The sequence below is a fragment of the Chlorocebus sabaeus genome, chromosome 12 (genome assembly GCF_047675955.1).
Source record: "Chlorocebus sabaeus isolate Y175 chromosome 12, mChlSab1.0.hap1, whole genome shotgun sequence".
Classification (NCBI taxonomy): domain Eukaryota; kingdom Metazoa; phylum Chordata; class Mammalia; order Primates; family Cercopithecidae; genus Chlorocebus; species Chlorocebus sabaeus.
Window position 1 is genome coordinate 35,918,980 of NC_132915.1, and position 27,948 is coordinate 35,946,927.

At 45.1% G+C, this 27,948-nt stretch overlaps 1 long non-coding RNA gene and 1 pseudogene across 1 annotated transcript; one reads left to right on the top strand and one right to left on the bottom strand.

The window, feature by feature from the left end:
- Nucleotides 1–23: 23 nt before the first annotated feature.
- LOC140712931 (uncharacterized) lies at nt 24–26,147 on the top strand. The gene is made up of 4 exons (XR_012094779.1): nt 24–225; nt 8,228–8,340; nt 24,666–24,777; nt 25,333–26,147. It is a non-coding gene; the product is annotated as an uncharacterized lncRNA (long non-coding RNA).
- Nucleotides 25,978–27,686, bottom strand: LOC103219468 (E3 ubiquitin-protein ligase RING2-like; annotated as a pseudogene).
- Nucleotides 27,687–27,948: the final 262 nt, after the last annotated feature.

The window sequence follows — 27,948 nt, forward strand, 5'->3', positions numbered from 1 at the left end:
TAGAGTCCCGCTTTCCCTGGACCGGAGGCTGCCATCTCCAGTCCTGCCCACTCCGACGCTGGCTGGTGCCTGGGGCCGGGACGCTCCGTACGCCCCCTGCCAGGGTGTGGAGCCGCATTGGTGCAGGATCAGATGGGACAGCCCAAAGACTCCAGGCCAAGTTCCTGGGGGACTCCGCGGAGATGGAAGACGATTCTCGAAGCTCTCCATTTCCTTAATTTTGAGGTATCTTTCCCTGTCATGTTTTATCTCAGGGAAATTAATATGGGCAGATGGCGGTTCTTTTATCTTTGCGGGAGCGTGATCAAGTTACTCAACCTCTCAGAGCTTCAGTTTTCTCAACTCAACGGAGCTGGATGGGATTTCAAAAAGAGATTATATGTACATGGAAAGCACTTGAAAGTAGATTTGAACACCCTCTCTCTATATATGTTTTCTCTTCTCTTCTCTTTTTCTTCTCTCTCTCTCTTCCCCCGCCCCCATATGTAACGCTATGGCTCACGCCTGTCATCGCGACAATTTCGGAAACCCACGCGGTAGGATAGCTTGAGCCCAGGAGTTCGAGATCAGCTTGGGCAACATTGTGAAACCATGTCTCTATAAAAAATACAAAAATTGGTCGGGCGTTGTTGCGTGCGCCTGAAGTTCCAGCCACTCTGGAGGCTGAGGTGGGAGGATTGCTTGAGTCCGGGAGTTTCAGGCTGCAGTGAGATCTGATCGCACCACTGCACTCCAGCCTGGGCCACAGAACGAGACTCAGGAAAAAAAAAAGAAGTGTGTGTGTGTGTGTGTGTGTGTGTGTGTGTGTGTACTGATATATACTGTATATACATATATGTGTGTGTGTAAAAGTACAAAGGATATTTTGTTGTTGTTGTTTTTGAGACGGAATCTCGCTCTGTCGCCCAGGCTGGAGTGCAGTGGCGTGATCTTGGCTCACTGCAACCTCCACCTCCCGGGTTCAAGCGATCCTCCTGCCTCAGGCTCCTGAGTAGCTGGGACTACAGGCACGTGCCACCACGCCCGGCCAAATTTTTTTTTTTTTTTTTTTTTTTTTTTGTATTTTTAGTAGAGCCGGGATTTCACCGTGTTAGGCAGGATGGTCTTCATCTCCTGACTTCGTTATCCATCATTACAGGCGTGAGCCACTGTGCCTGGCAAAAGTACAAAGGATATTAAGATATACATTTTTACTGTCATCTTACTTTGAAAGTTAGCCATCTAGAACTGGATTTTTTGTAAATGTACCATCTCCAGCTGTCTCATGACAGTTCTAGCAAGAGAATGAACTTTTAACATTCCAGTTGTTCTAATATGGGGAAGAGAGGACAGAGTAATCAGAACATTACTTGTACTTAGACTAGGGGAAAATAGAACTTGTTCTCGTTCTTGCTTATCTGCTAAGTTTCCTCCTCCAATCACCGGTAACAGATTCTGGGCTCTGTACCCAGGAGGCACAGACTATTCAGAGAGGCAGGAAAGTAGAGATGGAAAAGAGGGCAGGAAAATACACCACAAAGAACAGTAGGTAAAATGTCTGTGTGGCAGGTGGAGGCGAGTGGTGAGCTAGGAGGGCTGGGCTGAATGTCTCTGAAAAGATTTTCAGCCATTTGGAATTGAAATTACAGACTTCATAAAAGTTGGGAGATCTCCTCAGTGCCAGATGGTGGGGGTTGTGGGGAAGGATTGGAGGGAGGAGGTAATCTGCATTTATTCTTATTCCTGTCTATGTTCTTTCTATGTATCAGAGGGACTGGAAGCCAGGGAACAATAATTCCCAGATCCCTTTGGCTCCGCGGTGATCGATGTTATTTGCCTCCTGCCAAAAAAAAAAAAAAAAAAAAATATATATATATATATATATATATATGAATGAGAATTGGGGCTGGATGCGGTGGCTCACTCCTGTAATCCCAGCACTTTGGGAGGCTGAGGCGGGTGGGTCACTTGAGGACAGGACTTCAAGACCAGCTTGGCCAAGATGGTGAAACCCCATCTCTACTACATATATGAAAAAAATGTACCCAGGTTTGGTGAGTGTGCTTGTAGTCCTAGCTACTCAGGAGGCTAAGGCACAATAATCGCTTGAACCTGGGAGGCAGAGGTTTCAGTGAGCCGAGAGCGCACCACTGCACTCCAGCCTGGGTGATAGAGCAAGACTCTGCCTCAAAAGAAAAAAAAAAAAAGAGAGCGAGAGAGAGAATTGGGAAATGGAACAAAGATAAAAACTGTTTTCTTGCCGGGCGCGGTGGCTCACGCCTGTAATCCCAGCACTTTGGGAGGCCGAGACGGGCGGATCACGAGGTCAGGAGATCGAGACCATCCTGGCTAACACGGTGAAACCCCGTCTCTACTAAAAAATACAAAAAACTAGCTGGGCGAGGTGGCGGGCGCCTGTGGTCCCAGCTACTTGGGAGGCTGAGGCAGGAGAATGGCGGGAACCCGGGAGGCGGAGCTTGCAGTGAGCCAAGATGGTGCCACTCACTCCAACCTGGGCGACAGAGCGAGACTCCGTCTCAAAAAAAAAAAACAAAAAACAAAAAACTGTTTTCTTATTTTCTGACTGCAGCAGACAGATGCATAGACCACTGCAGACATGATGTGCTTCCTTACCAGCACCCCACCTTGATGTAGCTGGGAAGCTGTGTCCATCAATGGGAAAGTCCTGCAGTTCCCCAGCAGGAATTTCTGTGTACTAGACTAGAGCTTCAGTGGTTGACTTGAAGATAGTGTTGGTATTCCCCGGTTTTTGCTCTTCCAGTTTTTCGAGTGGTTTTGTATGCACCTCTTCCTGACATTTAATTCTCCTCTGCTTGAAATGCATTGAGAGTTTTTTTTTTTTTTTTTTTGGAGACGGAGTCTCGCTCTGTCACCCAGGCTGGAGTGCAGTGGCCGGATCTCAGCTCACTGCAAGCTCCGCCTCCCGGGTTCACGCCATTCTCCTGCCTCAGCCTCCCAAGTAGCTGGGATTACAGGCGCCCGCCACCACGCCCGGCTAGTTTTTTGTATTTTTTAGTAGAGACGGGGTTTCACCGTGTTAGCCAGGATGGTCTCGATCTCCTGACCTTGTGATCGGCCCGCCTCGGCCTCCCAAAGTGCTGGGATTACAGGCGTGAGCCACCGCGCCCGGCCGAGAGTTTTTTATTCGTGTGTGTGATGTTGTGAAATACATATCTGGTATTCATCCCATTTCCTGGCCTACAACTCCTAAAGTCCTGGGAATCTCCAGACTCCTGCCTTTTTGTATGCTAATGTGACAGATGGCTCCTAATGAAGCCTCTGTAAAAACCAAAGGCCGGCTCACACCTGTAATCCCAGCACTTTGGGAGGCCAAGGCGAGCGGATCACTTGATGTCGGTAGTTTGAAACCAGCCTGGCCAACATGGTGAAATCCTGTCTCTACTAAAAATACAAAAATTAGCCAGGCGTGGTGATGGGCGCCTGTAGTCCCAGCTACTCAAGAGGCTGGTCAGGAGAATCACTTGAACCCGGGAGGTGGAGGTTGCAATGAGCCAAGATCGTGCCACTGCACTCCAGCCTAGACGACAGAGCGAGACTCTGTCTCAAAAAAACAAAAACAACACACACACAAAAACCCAAGAGGACAGGTTTCAGAGAGCTTCTGTATAGCTGAATATACACAGAGTGGCACATGCAGAGAGGCCATGGAAGGTCCTCGCCCCTTCTCCCATACCTACCTCGCCCTGCTTATCTCTTCATCTGTGTTATTTGTAATATCCTTTATAAAAAAATCAGTAGACATAAGTGTTTCCCTGAGTTCTGTGAGCTGTTCTATCAAATTAATCAAACTCAAAGAAGGCATCATGGAAACCCCAGCTTGAAGCTGATCTGTTAGAAGTTCTGGAGGTCTAGAATTGCAACTGGTGTCTTGGGGACTCAGCCCTCAACCCTTGGGATCTGCCACTATCTCTAGATAGAGTGTCAGAATTGAAGTGGAGGGCACCCAGCTGGTGTCTGCCTCAGAACCAACTGCTTGCTTGTTCCTGGGGAGAAATCCCCATATATTTTGGGATCACGGAAGTCATCATCTTCTTTTTTTATTCCATTGAGACAGTCTTGGTCTGTTGCCCAGGCTAGAGTGCAGTGGTATGATCTCAGCTCACTGTGACCTCCACCTCACAGTTTCAAGTGATTCTCCTGCTTCAGCCTCCGGAGTAGCAGGGACTACAGGCACATACCACCACGCGCAACTAATTTTTGCATTTTTTTTTTAGTAGAGATGGGGTTGGCCAGGCTGGTCTCAAACTCCTGACCTCAAGTGATCCACCTGCCTTGGCCTCCAAAAGCGTTGGGATTACAGGCATGAGCCACCACGCCCAGCCTGATCATGGAAGTCTTTTGTGTTGATTGTTGTAGTATGGTGTGAGACCAGAGGAAGCACAGTTATATAGTGCTTTTTCAAAACAATTCGTTTTCCGAATAAACCCAAACAGAGGCTATAATGGAAGCCAAAAGCAGGTTCAGGAGGGCTTAATGTTTGGGTGAAAAAGGCAAGAGATTCCTGAGAGGCACATTCACTCCCTGCCATTGTATGAGTTTTCAGGGAGTTTTTTCCTTTGCTTCCATTTTTTTTTTTTTTTTTTTTTTTTTTTTTTGAGTTTTGCTTTTGTTGCCCAGGCTGGAGTGCAATGGCCTGATCTCAGCTGACTCCAACCTCCGCCTCCCAGGTTCAAGCAATTCTCCTGCCTCACCCTCCCGAGTAGCTGGGATTACAGGCATGCACCACCACGCCCGGCTAATTTTTTTGGATTTTTAGTAGAGACGGGGTTTCTCCATGTTGGTCAGGCTGGTCTCAAACTCCCACCTTCAGGTGATCCACCGCCTCAGCCTCCCAAAGTGCTGGGATTACAGGCGTGAGCTACTGCACCTGGCCTGCCTCCACTTTTGTTCCTCCCCTGCCTGTTCTGCTCTAGTACAAATATTTTGTCCTGAGCCAGCTTCCACCTCTTATTCAGAAGTCTCATCAGAATACTTTTTTTTTTTTTTTTTGAGACAGAGTCATGCTGTGTTGCCCAGGCTGGAGTGCAATGGCGTGGTCTCAGTTCACTGCAACCTCCGCCTCCCGGGTTCAAACGATTCTCTTGCCTCAGCCTCCCGAGTAGCTGGGATTACAGGCGCCCACCACCATGCCCAGCTACTGTTTGTATTTTTAGTAGAGATGGGGTTTCACCACGTTGGCCAGGCTGGTCTCAAACTCCTAACCTCGTGATCCGCCGGCCTCGGCCTCCCAAAGTGCTGGGATTACAGGCATGAGCCACCACAACTGGCATTCATCAGAATATTCTTATGTGAAGTCTAAAAGAATGAAGACTTAAAAATCAGAAGAAAAAAAGCAAAGAGAAGAAAAGAAAAAGAGCAGAGGATAAAGAAACCCAATTTGAGGTTGTTAGAATCTGGTGGACAATAACATAACAAACTTGGTGACATTTCGGGAACCACAGCCCTTGAAATGAATAAACGGGCAGGCGCGGAGGCTCACGCCTGTAATCCTAGCAATTTGGGAGGCCAAGGTGGGTGGATCACCTGAGGTCAAGAGTTTGAGACCAGCCTGGCCAATGTGGTGAAACTCCATCTCTACCAAAAAATACAAAAATTATCCAGGCGTGGTGGCACACATCTGTAGTCCCAGCTACTTGGGAGGCTGAGACAGAGAATCGTTTAGACCTGGGAGGTGGAGGTTGCAGTATGCCGAGATCACCACTGCACTCCAGCCTGGGCGACAGAGTGAGACTCTGTCTCAAATTAAAAAAAAAAAAAAAAAAAAGAAATGAATAAATGAACTTATATATGTGCAGTTGACAATGGTCTTTTTACACAGAGCTATACATATAGAAGTTGTTTATGGGGCTGAGTGTGATGGCACATGCCTGTAGTCCTAGCCACTCGGGAGGCTGAGGTGGGAGGATTGCTTGAACCCAGGAGTTCTCTAGACCAGGCTGGGGATCCCAGCAAAACCCCATCTCAAAAAAGTTGGGGAGAGTTGATGCAGACCCTAGACTTGAACAGTTTACAGGTGTCAAATTGCCTGATTCCAGAATTGCTCTGAATTCTGGCTATGGGTAACATGGCATAAATTCAGATGAACTTCTTGGGCACTGTGATGAAATTGGACCATATGTGAAATTTTGGAATTAATTGGAAACCCTCGGTATCCATGAGGTCTTGGGAGTACTGCTCCAGGAGTCCCAGCTATTTAAAAGTCAAAAAAAAAAAAAAAAAAAAAAAAAAAAAATGGCTTGGGCAACAGAGTGAGACTCTGTCTCGAATAAAAAAAAATGAAATGAATAAATGAACTTATATATGTGCAGTTGATGATCGCCTTTTTACACACAGCTATACATACAGAAGTTGTTTATGGGGCTGAGCATGATGGCACATGCCTGTAGTCCTATAATCTTGGCACTTCAGGAGGCTGAGGAAGAAGCATTGCTTGAGACCAGGAGTTTGAGACTAGCCTGGGCAGCATAGCCTGGCTGTCTCTACAAAAAATTAAAAAATTAGCCAGGACTGGGCATGGTGGTTCATGCCTGTAATCCCAGCACTTTGGGAGGCCAAGGTAGGTGGATCACCTGAGGTCAGGAGTTTGAGACCAGCCTGACCAACATGGTGAAACCTCATCTCTACTAAAAATACAAAAATTAGCCAGGCATGCTGGCAGGTGCCTGTAATCCCAGCTACTCGGGAGGCTGAGGCAGGAGAATCACTTGAACCTGGGAAGTGGAGGTTGTGGTGAGCCCAGATCGCGCCACTGCACTCCAGTCTGGGTGGCAGAATGGGAATCCATCTCAAAAAAAAAAAAAAAAAGCCAGGTGTTGTGACACATATCTGTGGTCCTAGCTATAATCACACCACTGCATTCCATCTTTGGCAACAGTAAGACTCCATCTCTTAAATGAGAAAGAAATGGCCAGGTGCAGTGGCTCATGTATATAATCCCAACACTTGGGGAGGCTGAGGTGAGTGGATTTCTTGAGGTCAGGAGTTCGAGACCAGCCTGGGCAACGTGGTGAAACCCCATCTCTACTAAAAATACAAACATTAGCTGGGCTTGGTGGCAGGTGCCTGTAATCCCAGCTACTCAGGCGGCTGAGGCAGGAGAATTGCTTGAACCCAGGAGGTGGAGGTTGCAGTCAGCCCAGATTGAGACTCTGCACTCCAACCTGGGCAACAGATAAAGACTCCGTTTCAAAGAAAGAGAGAGAGGGGGGCGGGAGGGAGGGAGGGAGGGAGGGAAAGAGAAAGAAAGAGAAAGAAAAGAAATCCTTGAACTTGGAATGGGAACATTCTTATAACTTGGAATGAATTCTATTGTCTTGAAACCCCAAATCCCACTGAGTCTCCTTTGACAGGTAAACCCATTCCTCCTGCCCTCTTTCATAAACTGGCCATGCCTTGCATGAAGATCCTGTGATGACTTGGCTAAAGGCACTAACCTTGCGATGGAATGTCAATGCTTCTTTGCTTTCAGATCCACAACCAGAATCAGATCTTAGCATACCCCTAGAAGATGAGTAGAACATTTGACACCAGAGGAGAAGCTTATACAAGAAAAGAATTGCAAAATGTTGCTAATATATATTATCACCAGAGGATTTCTATGTGGGAGTGGATTCTAAACCAGACAAAAAGGAATGTAAATTTGAAATTATTGATTTATTTGTAGTACAAGAGATTCTGGTTTCAGTGTGTTAGCTCAATCAGCCGGGAGTGGCTTTTTAGTTTGCTGAGTTGGTTGATGAAACCATACTTAACAGTAGCCTTCATTAAATTAGGTTAAGATACTACGACTTCTGTCTGGGCACATAGTGGCTTGCACCTGTAATCCCAGCACTTTGGGAGGCTGGGGAGGGTGGATCTCTTGAACCCAGGAATTCCAGACCAGCCTGAGCAACATGATGAGACCTCTGTCTCTACAAAAAACAATGTAACTTCGCTGGATGTGGTGGCACGCCCCTGTGGTCCTAGCTACTCTGGAGGCTGAGGAAGGAGGACTGCTTGAGTCTGGGAGGTTGAGGCTGTAATGAGTCATGATTGTGCCACTGCACTCCAGCCTGAGTGACAGAGCAAGACCTTGTCTCCAAAAAAAAAAAAAAAAAAAAAAAGATACTGGAAGTTTCTTGGAATAATAGAGAAGGATCTAAGTCTTGGTGAGAAAGGAATGTTGGAGTAGATTTGTCATGAATAACACACTCTTCCACCCTTTCAGTGTATCCCTCAGAAGAAACCAGAGGACAATCCCTTCACCAGAGTATTGAGAAGTCCTTTGGTAAGAGGAGCACCAGTGTTTTTGAAAAATTCTGTGGCTGCTGTCCTCTACAGGTATAAGATGGTGTTACACAATGGAACTGTTGAGATGGGCTCCTTGATTCTAATGTTAATGGTGGAATCCTGGGGTGGTAGAAGCCAAGTGGCAGCACTAGTCAATAGAGAAAGATGAGCAACGTTGTCATAATGGGCAGTGGATCAGAAGGGTAACCTGTCAGATGATCCACGGGGATCTTTGGTGTTCACAAATTGATGGGTAGACTACTAAAGACACAATTTGATCTGGTGAACAAAAACTTGATATAAGTCACCAAAATTGAGAGACTCAGCTTCTCAACCAATTCCCTGACTTCAAACAGTTCATAGACCCAGATGAAGGGGATGTTGAAGAAGGACTCTTGAAAAAAGATCTTACCCTGCTGTGAGTATATACTATAAATCTTCCTCCTGAACTCCCCAAAGATACCTGTGGCCATTTACTAAGGAAACAAAAATGCCCAGGCATTCGGTGGATTACTAGAACCTGACTCTAAGATAATGGTAAACCCTACATATCTAAAACCACTCTGGGCTGGACACAGGAGGCTGAGGCAGGAGGAGCACTTCAGCACAGGATTTTGAGGCTTTGGCAAGCTGTGATTTTGACACTGCACTCCAACTTGGGTGACAGAGCAAGACCCTGTCTTAAGAATAAATACATAATAATAAAGGTTAGGCTCACGCATGTAATCCCAACACTTTGGGAGGCCGATGTGGGTGGATCACTTGAGGTCAGGAGTTCGAGACCAACCTGGCCAATATGGTGAAACCCCATCTCTACTAAAAATACAAAACTTAGTTGGGCATGGTGGTTTGTGCCTGTAGTCCCAGCTACTCAGGAGGCTGAGGCATGAGAAACACTTGAAGCTACTAGATGGAGGCTTCAGTGAACTGAGATGGCACCACAGCACTCCAACCTGGGCGACAGAACAAGAGTCCATCTCAAAAAAAAAAAAAAAATGAACAGATTGATATTCAATAAAATTTTTTGACACATTAGGTAGGAACACGTAAATGGTAATATTTTTGATAAATTAAGGAAGGCTGAGTGTGGACAGGTTTGAGGAGCATATCCAGAGCTTTCTTCATAGCAAAAGCCTACTCTCCGAATGGAAGGACTTTGCCAGAGCTTTATCCCAGCTGAGGAATGGAATGCCTCCTACTCTAGCCTCCTCCAGCCTTCTTGTTTTACATAATGAAGGAAAAATAAACCAAAACAAAGCAGAATAAACAGGGGTCAGGGCTTAGAGGAAATCAACCGTCGACTCTGCAGCCAGAGAGAGAGTACAGGGCAGAAGAGAAAGGAACTGTATCACTGGAAAAACGCTTGTGAAGTTCATAGCCCAAGACAGAGGGCTGTGAAAATACCAATATTTAATTGGAACATTATAGAACACACCCTATTTCCAAAACGTGCTACAGCACCAGCAGGGCTTTCAGAGTAACAACTGAAGGTGCTGCAATACACAGACTGCCCCTGAGGAAGAGTGCAGTAGACCCCCTTATTTGTGGGTTCGCTTTTCATGGTTTCAGTTACCCGCAGTCAACCACCTTCTGAAACCATAAATGGAAAATTCCAGAAATAAACAGTTCATAAGTCGTTTTTTTTCTTTTCTTTTCTTTTTTTTTTTTTTGAGACTGAGTTTTGCTTTTGTTGCCCAGGCTGGAGTATAGTGGCGTGAGCTCAGCTCACCGCAACCTCCACCTCCCGGATTCAAGCAATTCTCCTGCCTCAGCCTCCTGAGTAGCTGGGATTACAGGCATGTGCCACCATGCCCAGCTAATTTTGTGTTTGTAGTAGAGACGGGGCTTCTCCATGTTGGTCAGGCTGGTCTTGAACTCCTGACCTCAGGTGATCCACCCACCTCAGCCTCCCAAAGTGCTGGGATTACAGGCATGAGCCACCGTGCACGGCCAACAGTTCATAAGTTTTAAGCTACGCGCTGTTCCAAGGAGCATGACAAAATCTCGCACTGTCCTGCCCCATCGTGCCTGGGATGTGATTCATCCCTTCGTCCAGTGTATCCATGCTCCTTATGCTGTGCACCCTCAGTCGCTTTGTAGCCTTCTCAGTTGTCCCATTCTCAGATTGACCATCAGGATATTGCAGTGTTGTGTTTTACTTAATAATGGCCCAAAATTTCAGAATAGTGATGCTAGCAATTTGGATATGCCACAGAGAAGCTGTAAAGCACTTCCTTTAAATGAAAAGGTGAAAGTCCTTGACTTAATAATATGTACACCATGGAATACTATGCAGCCATAAAAAAGAATGAGTTCATGTCCTTTGCAAGGACATGGATGAAACTGGAAACCATCTTTCTCAGCAAACTAACACAGGAACAGAAAACCAAACACTGCATGTTCTCAATCATAAGTGAGTGGGAGTTGAGCAATGAGAACACATGGACACAGGGAGGGGAATATCACACACTGGGGTCTGTTAGGGAGTGGGGGCAAGGGGAGGGATAGCATGAGGACAAATATCTAATGCATGCAGGGCTTAAAACCTAGATGATGGGCATGTCTGTAATCCCAGCCCTTTGGGAGGCCGAGGCAGGCAGATCATGAGGTCAGGAGGTCAAGACCATCCTGACTAACACGGTGAAATCCCGTCTCTACTAAAAATACAAAAAATAAGCTGGGCGTGGTGGCGGGCGTCTGTAGTCCCGGCTACTCGGGAGGCTGAGGCAGGAGAATGGCATGAACCCAGGAGGCGGAGCTTGCAGTGAGCCAGTGAGCCGAGATTGCGCCATTGCACTCCAGCCTGGGCAACAAGAGCAAGACTCCATCCCAAAAAAAAAAAAAAACCCTAGATGACAGGTTGATGGATGCAGCAAACCACCATGGCACATGTATACCTATGTAACAAACCTGCACGGTCAGCACATGTATCCCAGAACTTAAAGTATAATAAAAAGAAGTAACAAAAAGAAAAACAAAAATAGTATATATGGAGTTTAGTACTATTCAAGGTTTCAGGCATTGACTAGGGATCTTGGAATGCATCCCTTAAGGATGCATTTAGAAAATGCAAGAGAAGGAAAGTTGATTGTATTTATACTTTTTTTCACTATTGTTTTTTAGTCTTTTCTGATGTTCCAAGAGTCCTTCTTTTGTCATTTGCTTTTTGTCTAGACAAACTTCTTTTCTTTCTTTTTTTTTGAGACAGAGTTTCACGCTTGTTGCCCAGGCGGAAGTGTAATGGCACGATCTTGGCTCACTGCAACCTCTGCCTCCCGGGTTCAAGCAATTCTCCTGCCTCAGCCTCCTGTGTAGCTGGGATTACAGGCATGCGCCACCATGCCTGGCTAATTTTCTATTTTTGGTAGAGACCGGGTTTCTCCATGTTGGTCAGGCTGGTCTCAAACTCCCAACCTCAGGTGATCCACCCGCCTCAGCCTCCCCAAGTGTTGGGATTACCAGCGTGAGCCACCTCGTCCAGCTAGAGAAATTCTTTTAGACATTTTTTTTAAAGTTGGCGACCAACTGAGAATGATTCAATTTCCCTTCATTATTGAAGGATATTTTTGTGGGATATAGAATTCTGAGTTGACAGTTATTTTCTTTCAGCATTTCAAAAATGCCATGCCACCTCCTTTTGGCCTCCATTGTTTCAATGAGAAATGTGTTGTCACTCAAATAGTTTAACCTCTATAGATATCAGTTCTCTTTCACTTCTTTCAGGATTTTCTTCCTGTCTTTGGTATTCAAGAGTTTGAAGTTCATGCCAAGTTTGAGTGTGATGTGACTTAGCATGGATTTCATTAGGCTTATGTTGTCTGATGTTCATTTAGAGCTTTTAAATCTGTACATTTATTTATTTTTTGCCAAATTTCGGACATTTTCAACCATTATTTCTTCTCTCTCTCTCTTTTTTGGAGACAAAGTCTCACTCTGCCTCCCAGGCTGGAGTGCAGTGGCATGAACTTGGCTCACTGCAACCTCCGCCTCCTGTGTTCAAGTGAGTCTCCTGCCTCAGCCTCCAGAGTAGTTGGGATTACAGGCATGCACCACCATGCCCGACTAATTTTTGTATTTTTAGTAGAGACGGAATTTCACCATGTTGGCCAGGCTAGTCTCAAACTCCTGACCTCAGGTGATCTGCCCACCTTGGCCTCCCAAAGCGCTGAGATTATAGGTGTGAGTCACTGTGCCTGGCCTTTTGTTGTTGTTGTTGTTGTTTTCTTACATTAGGAGACAGGGTCTTGCTCCGTCACTAGGCTAAAGTGCAGTAGTGTGATTGTGGCTCACTGCAGCCTCAAACTCCTGGGCTCAAGCAATCCTCCCACCTCAGCCTCTCCAGTTTCAAGGACTACAGGCACATGCCACCACACCTGACTTGTTTTCATCTTTGGTTTTGCTTTTTTTTTTTTTTTTCTTAGAGACAGAGGCTGGTCTTGAACTCCTGGGCTCAAGCAATCTGCCCACCTGGGCCTCCCAAAGTGCTGGAATTACAGGCATGAGCTATAGCGCCCAGTCTCAATCATTATTTCTTGATTACTTTTTCAGCCTTGCCCTCTTTGTCCTCTGTTCTGAGACTTCAGTAGCATGAATGTTAGATCTTTTGTTGTAGTCCCACATGTCCCTGAAGAGCTCTTCATTTTTTTCTGTTTTCTCTCTCTTGTTCAGATTGGGTAATTGCTATTGCTTTACATATGCATTCACCGATTCTTTCCTCTGTCCTTTACATTCTACTGTTAAACCCAGTCATAGATTTGGATTTTTAATTATTTATATGACTATATTTTTCAGTTCTAAAATTTCCATCTGTTCTTCTTTCTCATTTGAGTTGATTTTTCATACAATTTTGTTTTTTGTTTCTTTGGGTTTTGTTTTTATTTTATTTTGTTTTATATTTTTGTAGAGACAGGGGTCTTGCTTTGTTGCCCAGGCTGGTCTTGAACTCCTGGCCTCAAGTGACCTTCCTACTTGGGCCTCCTAAAGTACTGGGATTACAGGCATGAGCCATGGTACCTGGCCCTTGATATGATTCTGAGTACTGTGACACTCTGGTTCTTATTTAAATATCTAGTTTAGAAGGGAATTCTGGTATAATAAGAAATATTGTACCTGGTTCCTGGTACAAAGTTTCTAAAACCCTTGGAATTTCCTGAGTGCTAGGATTGTCTTTTGTTATTTATAAGGAGCCACTTTTGATCACAATTGAGTTTATGCTAATAAGGTGGCTTAAGATGGGTGCCCTTAGATAGCCTCAAGATGGGGCTGGTCACCAGAAGGACCAAGTGATTAGAGGGTCGAAACTTTCAGCCCACCCACCAACCTCCAGGAAAGAGTGGAGGGGAAGGGAGCTAGAGATTAAACTCTACAAACACCCTGAAAGACAAGATTTTATGAGCTTCCACGCTGTTGAACAGGTGGAGGTGATGAGAGGGTGGTGCACCCCAAGTACACAAGGACAGACGATCCTGTGCTTGGGACCCTTCTGGACCTTGCTTTAGGTACCTCTTCATCCAGTTATTCATCCATATCTTTTATAATACCCTATGCAATAAACCAGTCAATATAATAAAATGTTTTCCTGAGTTATATGGGTTATGCTAGCAAATTATTGAACCTTAGAAGGGGATCGTGGGACCCCCAATTTATAGCCAGTAGGTCGAAAGTGGGACTTGTAATTGGTGTCTGAAGTGGAGGCAGCTTGTAGGACTGAGCCCTTAACTTGTGAGATCTGACACTATCTCCAGTTAGATAGTATCAGAATTGAAGTGGCCACCCAGTTGGTGTTTGCCATAGAATTGCCTGGTGTGGTGGTAAAAACCCCCACACATCTGATATCACAAGTATTGTGTGAAAGAATACAGGAAAGAGGCCGGGCGCGGTGGCTCACGCCTGTAACCCCAACACTTTGGGAGACCGAGGTAGGTGGATCACCTGAGGTAAGGAGTTTGAGACCAGCCTGCCAACATGGTGAAACCCTGTCTCTACTAAAAATACAAAAATTAGACAGGCATGGTGGCAGGTGCCTGTAATCCCAGCTACTTGGGAGGCTGAGGCAGAAGAATCACTTGAACCCAGGAGGCAGAGGTCGCAGTGAGCCAAGATCGTGCCACTACATTCCAGCCTGGGCGACAGAGCAAAACCCCGTCTGAAAAAAAAAAAAAAAAAAGTGTACAGGGAAGAGTGTTTTTCCCAACAAACTGTTTAGGCTCAGGATACATGTCCTGGCCCACTCTTGTGGGCTGTGGTTGAAATATCAGTTTAGTTGTTTTATGTTTTGGGGGGTTTTTTTCTTGTGTGACGGCCACAACTAACTGACGTCCAGCACCACAGCAACACTGTAAACCTAGAAGCTTCCCTTGACTTCCTGTTCTTCAACCTTGTTATAAACACCTGATTCCCCAGTTCAAACCCTCTGCTGGAAATACCCAGAGTGATTTCTGTTTTCCAGCTTGAACTCTGACAGATTTCCTCTCTTATGTCAAATGAACACATCTAAAGCTCATTACAGCCATGATTTGGGGAGTAATTCCTAGTAGTTGATAGTTTCTCCACAAGTTTCAAAAATCCCCTCTGCACAGCTGGCTGGAACTGTTTAAATTCTAATAACCTGAGAGTCTTTAGGTTGAGCTCTTACGTATCTGAGAATCTAGAAGAAAGAAGGTAGCCTAACTTTACCATACAGTTAGCTGACATGAGTTTCTTATAAAATTACATATACTTTTCATGTACCACTATTTTACCTCATTAGAGGTTGTCATTGTCTTATGGCTAGAAGAAAACATCTGTTGATCCATGTTGTCTTTTGTGTAGTAGTGGGGGTAAATGTCACCATCTTGCCCAGCCCAGTCTCGAACTCCTGGCCTCAAGAGATCCTCCCACCTCAGCCTCCAGAGTAGCTGGGAATACTGGCATGGACCACAGCGCCCTCTAGAAACTAATCGATGGAGAATGTATCAACTTAAATCTGTGTAACAAACCTTACCCTTTAGCTGATTTTCCTGGTCACCTCCCCCAGGACTGTACCCACACCTTTCTTTCTTTGTCTCAAGTATTGAAGCCTGAATTCAAAGCCACCTCTTTGAGATTGTTTTTTACTCTGGGAGATTTACCCATTTTTCCCTGCATGTCTCCCCTATATACAGAAAATATTCAGGTTAATGAACTACTGTTTTTCTCTCATTCATCTGGTTTTTGTTTACAGGAGTTCATTCCAACTAAGAACAGTGAAATGCTGAGAGAAAATTACTTTTCCTCCCCTACAGCACTCAATAAGGACTCTTAATCCAATCTCCCTTCCTGAGTTTAGCATGTATTTCCTGGCAGATCCCAGTTATAGGCAGAAAAAAACTAATATTTACAAAGGGCCTACTATGTGCCCAGTACTTTCAAACACATTAATAAATTCCAGATCAGTGAAGTGACTTGCCTAAGATTCTGAGACCATAAAGCCAGGAAGGAGGGGTGGAAGCCAGGATTTAGCATGTAGATCCCAAGCCCTATAATTTCTGTCACATTACCCTTTTTTATTTTTCCAAGAGTGCTCCTAAATGAGTGTGAGATACCAGGCAGAAGTGAAGAAGCGTCTTTTTTTTCATGTTTTGAGGTGGAGTCTCGCTCTGTCTCCCAGGCTGGAGTGCAGTGGTGCAATCTCAGCTCACTGCAACCTCTGCCTCCGGGGTTTAAGTGATTAACCTGCCTCAGCCTCCCGAGTGGCTGGGATTACAGGCATCTGCCACCACGCCCAGCTAATTTTGTATTTTTAGTAGAGACGGGGTTTCTACATGTTAGTCAAGCTAGTCTCGAACTCCCAACTTCAGGTGATCCGCCAGCCTCGGCCTCCTTTAAGTGCTGGGATTACAGGTGTGAGCCACCGCACCTGGCCTTATTTTTATATTTTTAGTAGAGACGGGGTTTCACCATGTTGGCCAGGCTGGTCTCGAACTCCTGACCTCAAGTGATCTGCCTGCTTCAGCCTCCTACAGTGCTGGGATTACAGGCGTGAGCCACCGCACCCAGCCAGAAGTGAAGTTTCTACATGAATGTCAATGTTATAGCACTAGGTTTAATGCCATGCTGTGACCTCTCAGATTCTTTTACTAAAGATGAGATATGACATATACAGATTCTAGATTCTTAATAAAACAGTCAAGCAGGACTGGCTCCCAGGTGATACTTTCTTTCCCAAGAGAAGCAGAATTACAAAAGATTTAGATGCAAGGCCGGTACCTTAATTTTCTTCCCTGGCTGGCTAAGTGTGAAGTGGGGAAGAAGGGAATGTAGGGATACCAGGGGCGCGGTCCAAAAATATCACTTCCCACTGTAAGCTAATTAAAGATACATTTGTGTTAACTAGTTTCTCCTTTGAAAGCAATTACTGCCTTGTCAAGCCTCATTAACAACTCAGTATGACTTCCTTTAAACAGACAATCCACTCAGCTCTTAACTGGCCCTGTGAGGGTCCAGCTAGAGTCCTTGGATTTACCGAAGAGCAAATTTACAAAGTAGATACGTCTTCATTTATTACAATTAAAGAGGGAAGGCAGATTCGAAAAGATGACTGTGGTCATAGGTGGTAGAGAAAATGCACTAGAGGAGGACCCGCCTTCAAGTATCTCATTGACCAGCACAGGATTGTGAAAGGACAGAAAGTCAAAGACTGATTCAAAGCCCAGAGGCCACTAATGTACTGTTAAGGACACACAGGCAATGTGCATAGAGCATTTGCTTCCACACCTGGCTATTATTTTGTGTGTTTGTGTGTGTCTGTGTATCAGGATTCTAATGCACAGCTGGCCAGTGGCTCAACACAACCCCCTGGCTCTGAACCGTCTCATTCAAATTATAAGTTTCACTGCATAAGTAATAGGTACTGCTCTTTCTATACATCCCATAGAAAATAGACTTTTTATTTTATTTTATTTTATTTTTTGGTTCTAGCTCTTTTCCTTGAAACTTTATTTACATTTAAATTTTTTAGCACCAGGCTTGGTGGCTCATGCCTGTGATCCCAGCACTTTGGGAGGCCAAGGAGGGTGGATCCCCTGAGGCCTAGAGTTCGAGACCAGCCTGACCAACATGGTGAAATCCCATCTCTACTAAAAATACAAAAACTAGCCAGGCATGGTGGTGGGCGCCTGTAATCCCAACTACTCAGGAGGCTGAGGCAGAAGAATCACTTGAACCTGGGAGGCGAAGGTTCCAGTGAGTTGAGATCGCACCATTGCACTCCAGCCTGGGTGATAGAGCGAGACTGTGTTTCAAAAAAAAAAAAAAAAAAAAATACTGGTGCCCAGGCTGGAGTGCAGTGGCGTGATCTCAGCTCACTGCAACCTCTGCCTCCCAGTTTCAAAAGATTTTCCTGCCTGAGCCTCCTGAGTAGCTGGGACTACAGGCCCAAGCCACCACACCTGGCTAATTTTTGTATTTTAGTAGAGACAGAGTGTCACTGTGTTGGCCAGGCTGATCTCAAACTCCTGACCTCAGGTGATCCGCTCGCCTCGGCCTCCAAAAGTGCTGGGATTACAGGTGTGAGCCACCACGCCCAACCAATTTTTTTTGTGTGGTTTTAAAGATAGGGTCTCCCTCCGTCACTCAGGCTGGAGTACAGTGACATGATCATAGCTTATTGTAGCCTCTGACTCCTAGGCTCAAAAGATATTCCCATTTCAGCCTTACAAGTAGCTGGGAATACAGGCACATGCCACCACTCCCAGCTTTGAAGTTTGTTGTTGTTGTTGTTTTAATAAAACTTTTTTTAATGTAATGGGTTTTTTAGTTTTGTTTTGAGACAGGGTCTTGCTCCATTGCCCAAGCTGGAGTGCAGTGGTACGATCTTGGCTCACCACAACCTTGCCTTCCCGGACTCAAGCAATCCTCTGACCTCAGCAGCACCTGCCCTCCCCACCGGGAAGCTGGGACTACAGGTGCTCACCACCATGCCCAGATAATTTTTGTATTTTTTGTAGAGATGGAGTTTCACCATGTTCCCCAGGCTGGTCTCAAACTCCTGGCCTCAAGCAGTCAGCCCACCTTGACTTCCCAAAGTGCTGGGATGACAGGTGTGAGCCACTGCACCTGGCCCAATGTGTTTTTTAATGGGAAAAAAAAAAGAATCACACAGAAGACATTCATGCCCTGGCCAAGCCAGGGGGCTACCCCAAGTAAATGGCGATTTGCTGTGGGAATGGGAGCTGGATCTTGGTCCTGACCAAGATCCCTGTGGATGAGTCCGGGCTCTGCCACTTACTGAAAATGTGTGTTGTAACAGATTACTTAACTTTATTCTGCCTCTGTTTCTCATTTGTAAAATACAGTCATTGTGAGTTTTGAATAAGTCATCATTTCCTTCCCTTCTTCTTCTTACAATACCAGAGTGTTAGTCTTTGCAAACCCAAATATTTAAAGAGACTGCTATTTTTATTTGCTTTTATCACAGTGTCCTAACTTGGGTAAATCAACATGATGCAATAAGATCCAGACCTCTTTGGTCATTTACTGGGCTGAAATCTTGTAATAAATGCTCACAAGATATCAAATGGCAAAAATTATATCATTCAAAAGATCTGAGTATTATAAATCCAGAGTAATGTCTGGTACAGAATAAGAGAATTAGGGGGTACTTTAGCCACCCCCGAATCTCTGATACATATCTTTATATTAAACATCATTGACGGGCAGCCCTAAGCTGATTTAATGCCAGTCACCTAGGTATTGAGCAAGTTGTGTAATCTCCGCAAACTCCTCCTGCAAGATCTAGGTCAGGAGGAGCCACTCAAACCCTAGCCTGAGCACGAATCCTAGAGGTTGGACCATGAGGAAGAAACAAGCCAGCACTTAGGCATCCTTTTACACAGGTTTTCAAAAAGACCTACTTACACACCTACATGCCGGGGAGGTTCTGCTTTTCTATTTTTTTTTTTTTTTTTTGGAGCGGAGTTTTGCTCTTGTTGCCCAGGCTGGAGTGCAGTGGTGCAATCTCAGCTCACTGCAACCTCCGCCTCCCGGGTTCAAGCGATTCTCCTGCCTTAGCCTCTAGAGTAGCTGGGATTACAGGCATGCGCCACCACGCCAGCTAATTTTATATTTTTAGTAGAGACAGGGTTTCTCCATGTTAGTCAGGCTGGTCTTGAACTCCCGACCTCAGGTGATCTGCCCACCTCAGCCTCCCAAAGTGCTCAGATTACAAGCATGAGCCACCACACCTGACCTCGGGTTGTACTTTTCTAGCCTTTGTATTTACAGATAGGTCAAGGAAAAGAAAGTTGGGACTCTCTTAGGTCAAAATAAGTTAATATGGTTATATATTTAAATGTTAATAATTCAATCATTTTAAAAAGGAGAGATTGATCAGGCATGGTGGCCCATGCCTGTACCCAGCACTTTGAGACTCTGAGGCAGGACAGCTGCTGGATGCCAGGAGTTGAAGACCAGCCTGGGCAATATAGAAAGACCCCCATCTCTACAAAAAAGGAAAAATTGGCTTGGTGCGGTGGCTCATGCCTGTAATCTCACTTTGGGAGGCCAAGGTGGGTGGACTGCCTGAGGTCAGGAAGTCAAGGCCAGCCTGACCAACATGGCTAAACCCTGTCTCTACTAAAAAATACAAAAAATAGTCGGGCGTGGTGGTGGGTGCCTGTAATCCCAGCTACTCGGGAGGCTGAGGCAGGAGAATTGCTCGAACTTGGGAGGCAGAGATTGCAGTGAGCCGAGATCATGCCCTTGCACTCCAGCCTGGGCATCAACAGTGAAACTCCGTCTCAAAAAAAAAAAAAAAAAAGAAAAGAAAAGAAAAAGAAAAAATTAGCAAGACATGGTGACATGCACCTGTAGTCTCAGCTACTTGAGAGGCTGAGGTGGGGGATCACTTGAGCCCAGGGGTTCAAGGGTGCAGTGAGCTATGATTGTACCTCTGCACTCTCGCCTGAGCAACAGAGTGAGACTCTGTCTCTTAAAAAAAAAAAAAAAAAAAAAGCCAGGCACAGTGGCTCATGCCTGTAATCGTAGCACTTTGGGAGGCTGAGACAGGCAGTTTACCTGAGGTCAGGAGTTCGAAACCTTGTCTCTACTAAAAATACAAAAAATAGCCGGGTGTGGTGGCATACACCTATAATCCCAGCTACTAGGGAGGCTGAGACAGGATAATTGCTTGAACCCAGGAGGCGGAGGTTGTAGTGAGCCAAGATCGCACCACTGCACTCCAGCCTGGGTGACAGAGATGAGAATCCATCTCAAAAAAACAGAAAAAAAAAAAAATAGATAAAATTAAGTTGGGTTTTCTTTTTTGAGATGGAGTCTGGCTCTGTCGCCCAGACTGGAATGCAGTGGTGTGATCTTGGCTCACTGCAACCTCTGCCTCCCGGGTTCAAGCAATTCTCCTGTGTCAGCATCCCTTGTAGCTGGGATTACAGGCGCGTGCCACCATGCCCAGCTATTTTTCGTACTTTTAGTAGAGACGGGGTTTTCAACATGTTGGCCAGGCTGGTCTCGAACTCATGACCTCAGGTGATCCGCCCACCTCGGCCTCCTAACATGCTGGGATTACAGGCGTGAGCCACCACGCCCAGCCAAAATTAAGTTTTAAAATGTATATAATTAAGCCTAATATTAGTTGGGGGAGGGAATCATGGTGGAGGAATACACTCCTGAAAAAATTTTTTAAACAAAAATGTTGAAAGGAACAGTTGTGAGTTGGTAGCCAAATTTCTTAAGATCTTGCTTAGTTAAGCAAAGCTTAAAAAATACAAATAAAAATTTAACAATGAAAATATTATAGCTGGGCGTGGTGGCTCAAGCCTGTAATCCCAGCACTTTGGGAGGCCGAGACGGGCGGATCACGAGGTCAGGAGATCGAGACCATCCTGACCAACATGGTGAAACCCCGTCTCTACTAAAAATACAAAAATTAGCTGGGTGTGGTGGCGCGCCTATAATCCCAGCTACTCAGGAGGCTGAGGCAAGAGAATCTCCTGAACCTGGGAGGCAGAGGTTGCAGTGAGCCGAGATTGCACCAGTGCACTCCAGCCTGGGTGACAGGGCAAGACTCCGTCTCCAAAAAAAAAGAAAGAAAGAAAAAAATGAAAATGCAGAAGAAACCTAAGTTTGAATTGGGAAAATTCATGGAGCTTCATGGTCAAGGTAGTAGTTCTGGAAAAGCTCCTGAGGACAAGACAGGTGCTAAAGTTGAATGAGCTGATAGATATGAACCACCAATTCAAGTATCTGTTTAAAATTCAGACTTTTAATAGTGACAAAAAGTCCTACTTGTAAACAAACAAACAAACAAAAACCAGTTACTTGCCCAGGCACGGTGGCTCACGCCTGTAATCCCAGCATTTTGGGAGGCCAAGGCAGGCAGATCACCTGAGGTCAGGAGTTCAAGACCAGCTTGGCCAAGATGGTGAAACCTCGCTCTACTAAAAATACGAAAATTAGCCCGGTGTAGTGACGAGTGTCTGTAGTCCCAGCTACTCAGGAGACTGAGACAAGAGAATTGCTTGATCCTGGGAGGTGGAGGTTGCAGTGAGCCGAGATCACGCCGCTGCACTCCAGCCTGGGCAACAGAGTGAGACTCTGTCTAAAACAAAACAAAACAAAACAAAAAGCAAAACAAAAAACAGTTACTTGATATTAGTAAAATGCAATGAAGACCCTTACTACTACGTACAGGTGAATGATCAAAGGTCATTCCTGAGATTTGAGTCTAACAAATGGGAGGGTTTTGGCCACCATAATGGAAACAGGGCTGTCCATGAAGAGAGTGGGTCCAGGGTGTAGGAAGCTGACTAGCTCTAGAAAGGTGAGCTTGGGGGTTGGTGGGAGCACAGAAGGGGAAGGACAGAGCAGGCCAGTGCTACTGTGTGGTGGAGGTCAGAGGTCAGGTTGAGGGATCTGAGCTCCAGAGCTATCCCCAGGGGTGGGGTGAGGGGAAGTGAGTTAGTATACAGTGTTCAAGTAGGCTATTTGGGAAAAGATTCAACCACACAGATCCAACCAAACCTTGAGGGTCACCTATATTTGAGGAGAGAGAGCAAAGCTCCTTAAGGAAGCAAAGAAGTCTTGAGAGAGAGGAGGCAGGACAGCATAGAGTCCTGGAGACCAAAGAGGAGAAAATGTCATAAATGGGGTGGGAACACTGTGACCAGACAACCCGGTGAGGTCACTGGGAAGGGAAACAGGAAAAGACTCCATGGAATGTGTGTCCAGGAGATCCCTGTGACCTCTGAGATAGCAACTACCCACAGCTCAGCCCATTCGTGCAAGGCTACAGAGCGAATGACAAGGAAGGGATGCACCCGATTCCAATCACTGCTTATGATGGCCAGTGATTAAAGATGGGAAGAAATCCCACCGTGGCTCAAGGGAACAGGAACAAGTTTTCAGAACGGTCAGACTTTGACCCCCCTTGTGGCATTGGGCAATACACTTAAGAGGGTCACCTCACTAGAGGCCTTTCCCTTCCACATGGAGTTTCCTGGTGTTGCTGTAATCCAGCACTGCCTGGACAGAGCTTTACACCAACAGGTATCAGAGTCAATTCCAAAGTTCACTCAGTGGCCAGCTTGTGAAAAGAGCAAATAAACCACGGGTGTTTTATCTCAAATGCCATTATCTCTGCAAAAATGACCTCTGGAATAGCACATAGAACATCCTCCATGGATTTTAGAAAGTGAGTGCATTGGATATAAAGACACTGCAATGGCCAGGCGCCGTGGCTGACACCTGTAATCCCAGCACTTTGGGAGGCTGAGGTGGTTGGATCACCTAAGGTCATGAGTTCAAGACCAACCTGGCCAACATGGTGAAACCCTCATCTCTACAAAAATACAAAAAATTAGCTGGGCATGATGGCGGGTGTCCTTAATATCAGCTACTCAGGAGGCTGAGACGGGAGAATTGCTCGAACCTGGGAGGCAGAGGTTGCAGTGCGCCATTTCATTCCAGCCTGGGCGACATAGCAAGACTCCATCTCAAAAAAAAAAAAAAAAAAAAGAAAGAAATAGCTCCCAAGAAGAGGCACAGACTCAGTCAGTTTCCGAAGGTCACTCTTTCATGCTGGGTGCGGTGACTCATGCCTGCAATCCCAGCACTTTGGGAGGCTGAGGCGGGAAGATCGCCTAAAGTCAGGAGGTCAAGACCAGCCTGGCCAACATGGTGAAACCCCGTCTATACTAAAAATACAAAAATTAGCTGGGCGTCGTGGCACGCACCTGTAGTCCCAGCTACTCGGGAGGCTGAGGCAGGAGAATCGCTTGAACCTGGGAGGTGGAAGTTGCAGTGAGCCTAGATCATGCCATTGCACTCCAGCCTGGGCAACAAGAGCAAAACTCTGCCTCAAAAAAAAAAAATAATAATATTTGTAGGCCGGGCACAGTGGCTCAAGCCTATAATTCCAGCACTTTGGGGACGCCATAGCGAGCAGATGGGTTGAGCCCAGGAGTTTAAGACCAGTCTGGGCAACATGGCAAAACTCTATTAAAAAAAAAAAAAAAAAAAAAAAAAAAAGAGCAGTTGTGACTAGATAGCTTTTTCCCAAAGGTGGTTGCCCAGCCTCCTGAGTAGCTGGGACTACAGGTGCCTGGCACCATGATAGAGCTATTTTACTTATTTATTTATTTATTTATTTATGAGATGGAGGCTTGCTCTGTCACCCAGACTGGAGTGCAGTGGCACAATCGCAGGTCACTGCAACCTCTGCCTCCTGGGTTCAAGCCATTCTCCTGGCTCAGCTGTCCCAGTAGCTGGGATTACAGATGCGCACCACCATGCCCAGCTAATTTTTGTATTTTTAGTAGACATGGCATTTCACCATGTTGGCCAGGCTGGTCTTGAACTCCTGACCTCGTAATCCACCTGCCTCGGCCTCCCAAAGTGCTGGGATTACAGGCGTGAGCCACCGCACCCGGCCATGATGGCTATTATTATTATTATTATTGAAATGGAGTCTTGCTCTGTCACCCAGGTTGGAGTGCTGTGGCGTGATCTCGGCTCACTGCAACCTCCACCTCCTGGGTTCAAGTGATTCTCCTACCTAAGCCTCCAGAGTAGCTGGGATTACAGGTGCCTGCCACCACACCCAGCTATTTTTTGTATTTTTAGTAGAGACAGGGTTTCACCATGTTGGCCTGGCTGGTCTCGAACTCCTGACCTTAAGTGATCCACCCGCCTTGGCCTCCCAAAGTGGTGGGATTACAGGAATAAGCCACTATGCCCAGCCTTATTATATTATAATTATGTAAATATTATATTTTAATTATGTTAAATGTTAATATTACATTATATGTATATATAAATGTTATGTTTATATAATATAAATATTATATTTAATAATATGAAATATATTTATGTACTTTATTATTTTATTATAAAATAAAAAATAGCCAGCACGGTATAGTCCCAGCTACTCAGCAGGCTGAGGCAAGAGGATTGCTTGAGCCCAAAAGTTGGAGGCTGCAATGAGCTACGATCACATGTCACTGCACTGCAGCCCAGGTGAGAGTGAGACCTGTCTGTACAACAACAAAAAATTTATAGTTCCCCTCTATATCAGAGGGGGGTTGTGAACTGGAGGTTTGTTAATGTGTTTACCTACTCTTTATTTTACCATATGTAAAAGGGCTTAAAACAGTGAATGCCTAGTATATGTAAATAATATCAACTCTTATTATTATTCCCCTCCTCTACCTAGTAGAATTCTTTTAGTTTTGCCCCTAGCAATTGCATTCCTAAACAGTATCCCTCAATTGCTGTTCCAACTGAGGCATTCAGAAGGGTAGCTTGTTTTTGTGTTTTTGGTAGAAGTGGGGAGAGGGGAGAAGCCTGTTTGGTCTGATACAGGAAATCCCGCCTGAATGCTGCCATCTAATGGTCACATTAAAAAATTAGCTGCACCCTAACAAACTAAGCCAGGGTTTTCCCTCAGCAAAGAGCATTTTTTTTGTACTTGAAGACTATATTTTACTACCAATTTAATTTTTCTTTCTTCAGCAAAATCTGCCACTGAACCAAGTTCTCATGGAACTTAAGATTTTGTTTGATTCTTTCCAGGACCAGAAATTCCAAAATTACAGGGAAAAAGAATGGAAAAAAAAAAAACAACATTGCATGACAATGGACACTAAGTTAATAAAGAACTTCTTTTTAAAATTAGATATTATGGAAGAAAATGCCATGAAAAGAATAATCCTATGAGAATTGTTTTTCAGGACAGTAAATTTGAACCTTGGGTCTTCATGAAGATACTACAGTTTATATAGAAAACTATAAATATACAAGACTCCAGCGGGGGGGGGGGGGGAGTCAGAATACATAATATTTAACATTCTGTATGACTAAAAATCTTTTGAGGGGAGCGAGAAAGGACAGCCAACTGAATCTTTAAGAATACAGAAACTATGAAAAATTCCTGGATCAAAGGGTGCTCAAAATGGAACCACACTTTGTGGGGAAAAAAACCACAAGAAACTTTAGATATTTTTTTTTAAGGAAAAGAAAAAAGTACTGAATAATTGTAGTCACTTCCAAAAAGGAAATCTTAAGGGGAAAATATTTGAATAGCGTAAACAAGTCTGGCTGAGAAAGAAAACTGAACAACATATCCAAGATCTGTCCATAAAAGTAATGCTAGTACATCTTTAATATTAAATAAATGGGCTATAAAAAAGTTCAGTCTCACAATTGGTTTTCAAAAGCTCATTTGTGCTCCTTTGTATGTGCGTAGTAAAAAGTTTCATGGGTTTGTTCACTTTCCAGTATTTCTCACTGACCAATTCCAAAGAAAAAGAGCCATTTAATAGAGGGAACTGGCCACTAGCTCTTGCTATATAAATGTTATACTGCTTCTCACTGGCTGTATCAAGGTTCATCTGGTTTGAATCACCTTTGCTTCGAAGTTTTTTTGTTTTTTTGAGACGGAGTTTCACTCTTGTTGCCCAGGCTGGAGTGCAATAATGCGATCTCGGCTCACTGCAACCTCCGTCTCCTGGGTTCAAGCGATTCTCCTGCCTCAGCCTCCCAAGTAGCTGGGATTACAGGCGTGCACCACTACGTCAAGCTACTTTTGTATTTTCAGTAGAGACAGGGTTTCTCCATGTTGGTCAAGCTGGTCTTGAACTCCCGACCGCAGGTGATCCACCTGCCTCAGCCTCCCAAAGTGCTGGGATTACAGGCGTGAGCCACCATGCCCAGCCCTGCTTCGAAGTTCTTTAAAAGCTAACCTCACAGCCAGATACTTGGATAAGTGATCTACAATGGCGTTACCAGAAGTCTTTATGTGTCTTGTCTGTGCACTGTCATATTTTTCCGTAAGTGTGGGATGACGCCTAAATACTAATTCAGTTTCACTAGTGCCATCCATTACTGGATCAATTTCCATTGCTGCATTGTTATTATCAAGCTCAAGCCCAGAATCATCAGTTGTTTTGGTCCATTTGTTACTAGGGCCTACTTCCTGATTGCTATGTGTGGAGGCATTACTACAGTGTGAAGTGTCACCATTATCTTCTGCTTCACTACCATTTTCAGTCTGTTGTTTCTTGCGTCGCTGCAGTCTGTTCATAGCCTGTATCTTCAGTCCTTCCTCAATGCTGTGACTGAGTGCTTGCTGATTATTGTGCTTGCTGATCCTGGCTAATACTCTATCTTGATGAGTTTCATACTCATCATGACTTGGATAAATTTTGCTGATGAGGGCATCAAAGTCTGGGTCTGGCCTTAGTGATCTTTTGGAAACTAGTTTTTTCCGACAGGTAGGACATTCTCTGTTGCCACTTCTAAGGGCTATGATGATGCAGTCTGCACAGAAAGGATGTAAACACTCCTTTGTAGTCATGGTGTTCTTCAACATTTCCAAACAAATTGGGCACATTAATTCACTGTGTAGACTTTGAGGTGAAACCACAATTTCTGTTTTTCTTTTCTTTTCTTTTCTTTTTTTGAGACAGAGTCTCACTCTGTTGCCCAGGTGGGAGTGCAGTGGCGTGATCTCTGCTCACTGCAAGCTCCGCCCCATGGGTTCACGCCATTCTCCTGGCTCAGCGTTCCAAGTAGCTGAGACTATAGGCGCCCGCCACTATGCCCGGCTTATTTTTTGTATATTTAGTAGAGACGTGGTTTCACCGTGTTAGCCAGGATGGTCCTGATCTCCTGACCTCGTGATCCGCTCGCCTCGGCCCCACAAAGTGCTGGGATTACTAAAGGCGTGAGCCACCGCGCCCAGCTGAAACCACAATTTCTAAGCCATCTGTTACTGTCCCCTGTAAGAGAGTCACTGGGGTGTTCATTGTAACTCATATAAACTGAGTTCCCATGTTTTGCTTAATGGTTGAGTTCCGTTTGTCTGCACAGCCTGAGACATTGAGGCTCCTGCCTCAGCCTGGGGCTCCGCTGGCGGAAGCCAGAGCGAGAATCGACTATCAGCCGCCACGGGCGGCCGGTGCTGCCGCACAATATGGCGAGCCGCAAACAGCATTTTAACACAAGCCTCCAGGGTTTCAGGACACCCGCCTCTTTCCCTACGGATACCAAAATCTGCGCATGTTCAAGTCCCTAATATACTCTGGTGCGTATACTATGGTGTCAAATTTGTATGTCCCAAATACTCTAAATCTCTAGGTTATTTATAATACCTTAATACAATGTAAGTGCTATTTAAATGGTTGTTAT